Source organism: Arvicola amphibius, chromosome 5 (genome assembly GCF_903992535.2).
Source record: "Arvicola amphibius chromosome 5, mArvAmp1.2, whole genome shotgun sequence".
Classification (NCBI taxonomy): Eukaryota; Metazoa; Chordata; class Mammalia; order Rodentia; family Cricetidae; genus Arvicola; species Arvicola amphibius.
The window spans coordinates 45,322,960-45,330,228 of record NC_052051.1 but is presented as its reverse complement, the minus strand read 5'-3'; the positions used below and the strand labels follow the sequence as shown (position 1 = coordinate 45,330,228).

At 47.8% G+C, this 7,269-nt stretch overlaps 1 protein-coding gene across 1 annotated transcript in view; it reads left to right on the top strand.

Moving 5' to 3' along the window:
* Positions 1-5,507: 5,507 nt before the first annotated feature.
* Ptpra (protein tyrosine phosphatase receptor type A) overlaps positions 5,508-7,269 on the top strand; it is a 101,183-nt gene continuing 99,421 nt past the window's right edge. The window contains exon 1 of the mRNA XM_038330234.1: positions 5,508-5,688. The gene's annotated coding sequence lies outside the window, so the exon portion shown is untranslated. The remainder of the gene's footprint in view (positions 5,689-7,269) is intronic.

Genomic DNA, 7,269 nt, shown 5'->3' with positions numbered 1-7,269 from the left:
TTCAGAATAGTTGTTGTATGCTGTCTAGCCTAAGAAAAGCAGGCTTGAGGCAGGACCTTTTAGCCACATATGCGGCAGAACTCCACATATTTGATTGTATTGAGGCTGGAAATAGGAACTTATCAGAGAGACCTGTTCATTCACATAGTTACCATAGTGGCTCTCTCAGAAGCAGCCTCATACATAGCCTGGAGAAAGGTCTGGAGAGAGATGGCATAAAATCCAAACACCAATCCAGCAAGACCCACACCAGAAACCATTACATGCATGTGTGTGTTCTCACAAGAACCATACTATATACTTTGTCATTATTTCATTCATTCCTCATGACAGTTCTGAGATGTATAACATCCTTCTCTTTGTAGAAAAGAAAATTGAGAACCAGAGATTGGTAACAACAAATATGTTATAAAAGAACAATTTGGGCTGACAGGATGGCTCAGCAGCTAAAGGCGCTTGCCAGCAAACCTAGCAACCTGAGTTTATACTTCTGTCCTCTGACCTTTACCAACAGAGAGAGAGAGAGAGAGAGAGAGAGAGAGAGAGAGAGAGAGAGAGAAGAGAGAATGGGTGATCAGGTAAATAAACTGAATAGAGATCAATAAGGATTTGGAACCTAAGCTTGACTACACCAGGCTAGAACCGCAGTCAGGCCCTCTGTACTGGGAAGACTGAGGCAGGTCCCCTAATTGCCCTGTAATAAAGATTGGAGGATAGATGGGAAGCCCATGATCATTCCATTGTCAGGGTGGAGGAAACACCTTTGAGAGCCTTGGCTATTGGGCAGTACGTAATGAGCAGTTCTTGGGTGGTTTCTGAGCTTGGAAAAAACAGGAGTGGAAGATCATCTCAGTTCTGTCCAAGAGCTGTGACCTGGAAACCCCTAACCCCAGCCTACTTCAGTGAGCCCTTCACCTCCAGTCAACAGAGCTTTAGCTTTCTGCCTGCTGTCTGTAGCCCCGACTACTCCAGCGGACTGCAGCATCCCCACTGTCGATGAGGTGAGTCCTTGCCCCCATACACACACTGGCTAGCAGGAAGAAACCAAAGCCTAAGGAAAGGACCTCACGAGAGCTTCCGACATTTCCCCTTTAACACTCCTAGTCCTAACTATCTTTGCAAAGTACAAGAGAGGCTAGGCATGATGGCATACCCCTGTAATCCCAGTACTTGGAAATCTGAGGCAGGGAGATTGCTGTGAGTTCAAGACAAGCATAGGAGATATACAAGACCTTGGCTCAAATAAATAAATAAATAAATAAATAAATAAGTAAGTAAGTAAGTAAGTAAGTAAGTAATGGCTGTGGTGGTGCAAGACTGCAATCCCTGTATTTATGAGGCAGAGGTAGGATGACTGCTACCAGCCTGGGCTGTATAACAAGTTCCAAGAGCTACATATCAAGACCCGATCTCAAAAAACAAAACAAGAAAGTCTGGGCTTAGTAAGGTATCACTTCCTTTATTCCCATCTAATTTGCAAATGCAGTTTTGTGAAAATCCTTCAAGAAAATATATTTCATTGTAAAACAACTACTTACTCTGAGAGTACTTTGTTATGTGGGTCAAGAAGGTGGCCAGGATTCAGCAGCGATGAGATGCTTATGCCTGGCTCGTAGCTCTGGATATCCCTGAAAGAAAGCTCAAAGGCTGAGGGGACGCGGTGGCTGGGGACTGAAACCACCTGAAGGCTTGCTCACTTTTATGTCTGGTTGTGGACCAGAACAGCTACAGCCCGGCGCACCTAACAACCAAGGGCAAGTATGCTCTGCGGGTAGCCAGTGGAATTTGTCACCTTTCTTAATCTAGCATTGAAGTCCAGCCTGTCCCACCACATTCTGTCTGTAGTCTTCCAAACCTCCCTCACCTATCGCAACAGGAAGTAGTCTCGCCTCTTGATAGGGAGTACAAGGTTCTGGGAAGACTGTGGTCTGTTTGAGGAGTCAGTTTGACTTAATCTTCTCTTGGAACAAGCAGACACCTCCAGGGAAGGAAAAGGATCTCTAATACTGGACACATTCTCTCCCCAATCAGCCTCACAGGTCTTTACTGCTTGAGTATCTCTTTGATGCCCTTTGGAAAATTGCTGCAGACATTTGAGCTCTTAGTAAAAAACAGTTCTTTCTGGGAAGGAAGAACTAGCCAGTGCCTTTAGAGTGTACATGATAAAGCTTCACCCCCAAAGTAACATGCAAACAGTAAACAGAATAGCTGAAATCATAGAAATATACGAGAAATTACAACAATGGCATATGGACAGTTACGATTTCATAAAAAGTACATGTATAAAGCACTGGACTTGTCCATAAGGAGAGTTATTAAAGATTAAAAGCAGAGGACTTTGCATGAATGCAACACATACCAGCCAGCCCAATTGAGCCCTTGTCATCTTGACACACAAGCACATCACTGTTAAGCCATAACCTTTCCTTTTTCATACACTATATTTTGATCATGTTTCCTCTTCCCAACTTCTCCCAGATTTTCCCTACCTCCCTACACATCCAACTTCATGTTCTTTTTCTCACCCTTAAAACCAACAAAAGCAAAAAAGGAAAATCAAGACAAACTAAAAAAAAAAAAAAAAGAAAGAAAGAAAAAGAAAACACCAGTAAGATAGAAAATACTAAACCAAAAAGTGCATTTAAAAAAAAAAAAAACATGGAGTCAGTTTTGTGTTGGCCACCTACTCCTGGACATAGGGTCAGCCCTGGAGTGAGGTGGACATACCCAATGACACTCCATAGAGAACGGATTTTCCCTTTCCCAGCAGGAATCAATTGCAAATAGTTCTTTGGTTAGGGGTGAGACTGTGTCTACTTACCCACCTCAGGAAATACGTAGATCTCGAAGTGCACATTTACTGAGTTTTCACAAGTGGATACACTTAGAAATAATCTTATCTAAAAATTAGGACTGTGGTACTTGGGACTAACTCAAAGGTAAAATACTTGCCAAGCATTGACTCCCCAAGTTCTCTATTCCTAGTACTGCAACGTAAAAACCAAAAGTAGGAACTTTTTCTTCCAAGTTATTTGCTAAACTGAAATTAGTATAAATTGTCTTCTACCTTGAGAATTGTACAGGCAGACCCATGTCTGTGGTCTTGGATGGGATCAAGTCTTATCTAATGGACTGGGCAAGTATTCATTCTTGGGACTAAGAACAGAAACACTTCTAGATTGTCTGATGGTGGCTATAGTCTGTGTTAGGACAGAAAGCCTGTATGCTCTTAGTTACAAAACTTGAGCCAATGACCCTCAGGAGGTGAACAGTGGCCTGAACAGCACTTGGTCTTCATTTATTTCCACTCTCATATTCCCTGGCTTCAGTTTCATGTCAGCAGTCAAGCGAACATTCTCATGAATTTGTCTGGTGTCCGTCTACACCCCAGAGTGGGTCTCCTGAGAGCCGACATCACCTCTGACTCGCTCCCTGTGGCAGCCAGCGCATGGTCTACAACCGGGATTATTGAGAGGACAACACTTGTTCCATTCTCTAGACAGAAAAGTGGTTGTAGGGGGAAGTGGCTTTAGTCAGGAAACAGGGCTTCTTAATCCCATCCTCCAGTCCTGCCACTCCAGCTCTCTCCTGCAGGTGTCAGTGCCATAGGGAGCAGGGGGGAGTGCGGAGTAGTGGGCTCTGAAAAGGACCAGGAGTCAAGTAAGACAAGAACTGGGCCAGTTTCACCAGGAAGGCAGCTAAGAATGAGACTCTATTCTTAAACAAAAAACAACCCTCTGTGTAGTTGTCTACAGTAAACCTTCCTACCCAGGGTGGGTCACTTAAGAACCTTGGTCTGAAGTTCTGTTACCCCTATGCAAAAAACACACTGCTTGAATATCATATAGAGAAAAGAAACTTGCAGTTTTCTGAGAAAGGGTTACTTTGCCAAGCTGCATGTTCCTGAAAGGTTCCAGGAAGAGACAGGTAGGCTTGGGTCATTCACCACAGGTCAGACCTGAAAACCCAGCACTCTGACTTCCACAGCTCACCGCAAGTCCTCCCAGTGTGGTCAAATCCGGCAGTGTCCTTCATGTGGTCTCATGGACAACCACTTATTCTATTCCTTTTAATTACGTTACCAAATATTAGTATGGCAAATTCTTTTACGATGCTGTAAGTTCAAATAAAAATAGAAAACAGTGTAGGAAAAACTTGACTGATAGGGTTTGCTCTAAGGCCACGGGGTTGCTCTCTTAGCTAGCCCCTCCTGCACTTAGTGTTTTTCAGATTTTTTGCTTCGTGTTGGTTTTGGTTTTTTTCATGCATTGAGTTCTAGTTCAACAGCCGAACTTTCATTTAGTCCCTTTTCGATTTGCTGTGTATTTGCATCCCTGATAGACTTTGTACTTCCCAGGAAATCGGCGTCTTGGACATGTAGGAGGAGCAGTCCTCACTGGCTGGAATCTGACATTTAGGAGACTGGATAGAGAGGTCTTGGGTTGGCTGTATCTGGGATGGCCCCTCTGAGAGAGAACCCGAGTCACAAACGTTTAAGTCTTACTCAAAGAGGAGTTTTCTACCCACGGGGAGGAAGTTTAAGGAAGGCCCATTTCAACGCACATCCCAAGGCCCTGGCTCTGGTCAGTACACACTCCAGAGTTCTAACTTGGCGCCCCAGGTCTTGCAGCAAGCCAGGAGTTCAACTGGGAACCGCTACCTCCCGAAGCACCGCCAGATGGCTTTGGAGCTCTAGGCGAGAGACCGCCGCCCAGACGTGTGAGAACAGAGTCCGCACCCCTGATCTCAGAGCTTTCGATCTTCGCCTCCACCACCAGCCATATATCAAAAGGCATCTTCCCCGCCCGCGGCAGAGCACCACGTGCCGTGCTTCGGCCCAGTCTAGAGAGTCAGGCCCAGGAAAGCAAGAGAGATTTCCCTGGGGTTCGGGTGGGGATGATGTGGACTGGTTTATTTAAGATGACATTCGCAGAGCCAGACCCGTCCTAGGGACTAAGCAAATACCTCTCTCCTCGCAATTACATCCTTCGTCCTTTAAGTATCTTGCAGCAAGGGTGAGGGAGAGTTCACGGACGAAAGGATCACATTTGGAAAGGGATGGAGAGATGGCTTTCGAGTGCCTAAGCTCCCCAGCTGGAAGATACTGGCGTGGCTGTGCCTGGTGTCAGTTTCCTCATCTGTAAACTGGGAAGAAAGCTCATGCCCAGGGGCCTAGGACTGTAGCGAGGTAGAAGACGTTGCAGCCAGGAGACAGGCGCCTCTGGATGATGGGGAGCATCATGTCTTCACCCGGAGACCCCCCCCCTGGGCTCCTGGGGAACTCCGCGGCGCAGCTCGGCGCGCAGGGGTGGGGCCCGCGGAGGCGGAGACGCCCGCCCAGCGTCAGCGAACCAGCGCCCGTCTCTCAACGGCCAATGACGAAGCGCCTTACAGCCCAGGCGGCGTCGGGAGTGAGGCTGCGGCGAGCGAGGCGCTGACAGGGACCCGTGGGGGCATCTAGCACAGACCCCTGGACCACGCCGCCATCGCAGCCTCCCGCCCAGTCCTCTCTCTGCTGCTTCTCCTCGCCATGGAGGCGAGGCCGCCGCCGCCGCCGCGGGGCTTCGAGCAGCGGACCGGGCGGCGGCCCTGAGGGGAGCGGCGGGCCGAGACGCCGCCGCCGCCGCCGCGGTGCTGAGGCGGAGCTGCCGTGCGCGTCCCCCGCGGTCCCGCCCAGCGCCGGGCTCGGTAAGCGTTCGCGCCTGCCGCCGTCGGGTGGGCTAGGGAAGGTGGGATGGCCTGGCAGCGCGTGGGAGCGGTCCCTAGATCCGTTCCCGGAGGAGCGCCTCCGGCTTGTGCATCCTGGCACGGTGAACAGGGGGAGGGGGTCCCGGAAACGTGCGGGACACGGACAGGCTGGAACTTTGCGGACGTCCTTCTGGGGCCCGGGCCAGGGCGCTGCTGTCCATTCTGAAAGAAAAAAAAAAAAAAACTTTGAGCATGGAGAACGGTATTTGCTCAGATCCATTTAGTGGGAGGGGAAAGGTGGCTCACGCAGTGATCATTTCCACCCCCTCTTAAAACCCCTTCCTGGTCCTAATCCCAAGCCCTCTCCCAAGCGCGATCCCCACTGTTGTGTATGCTTAAGAAAGAAAAAGAATTCAAAACGAGCCACTTGGGAACGCACATCTCTTCTGTTTACTTTCAGTAAATCTTAAAAATTGCCACTTGGTGGGGGGGGGGAGGGACTAACTCCTAATTGTATCTCCTAAAAATAAAAAAACCATAGAGGCAGAGCTGATCCTGAGAGATTCGAGTTTTTGTTGTCGTCAGTGATGATGTTTGTAAGACAGGAAAAAAAAGAAATGCTCCAGATCTTCTTAGAGTAATGCTTGCCAAAGTCCTTAGCCAGGATAGGGAGTCCCTGTTGAAAGGCAGTCTCCTGTCCCCGGATAAGGCATCTCTTGTTACCTGTTAACTACTGAGGCAGCCAGAGAGCCAAAAGATGGTGGATGAGGATTGACTGGGACCGGATAAACATCCTTCTGCCTAGATCCTCCTTTCAGAAACATAGATCTGACGTTGTCATTTGTGCTCTTAAAAAGTGCCTCACTTTCCTCCGCCCGTGAGATGAATGAAACCCCAAATGCGTTATCATTTCCTACAAGGCTCTTGACAATGTTGCCTAAGCGTAATCTTTTATGGTTTCCTGGGATCCTTTCACTTCCTTCTCTTCAGCCCCGTGGTTAGCCATTCAGAGCTGTTTGCCTCATCCTTCATACTGTGGCGGTTTTTGGTTTGGGGTTTTTTTTTTTTTTTTTTTGGTTTGGGTTTTTTTTTTTTTTTTTTTTTTTTTAACTTCTTTGGTATTTCGAGACAGGGTTTCTCTATAGCTTTGGAACCTGTCCTGGAACTAGATCTTGTAGACCAGGCTGACCTCAAACTCACAGAGATCCACCCGCCTCTGCCTCCCGAGTGCTGGGATTAAAGGCGTGCACCACCGCCCGGCTTGGTTTTTGCTTTCTGGTTTTCCCTCTTCTCCCACCTTTTCTTGTCAGGTTCCTGGCGTTCCTTCAGAGCTTCTTTCATTTGGGAAGCTTCTTGAGGACAGGGGCTGTGTAGTTCTTAACCACTTGCCAAGGGAAATGTTTACTAGTGTTTTTCCTGAAGGCCTGCTTGGAGTATGGGCTAGGACTTTTTTATTTTAATTCCCTCTCTCTCCATCTCTGTGGCATCTGGGAGAAACTGGTAGGTTTTATGTCCTACTTCTAATCTGTCCTTGAAAAGCCAAAAACTCAGTTCCTTTTTTCTTCTCTCTTCCCGAGTGGC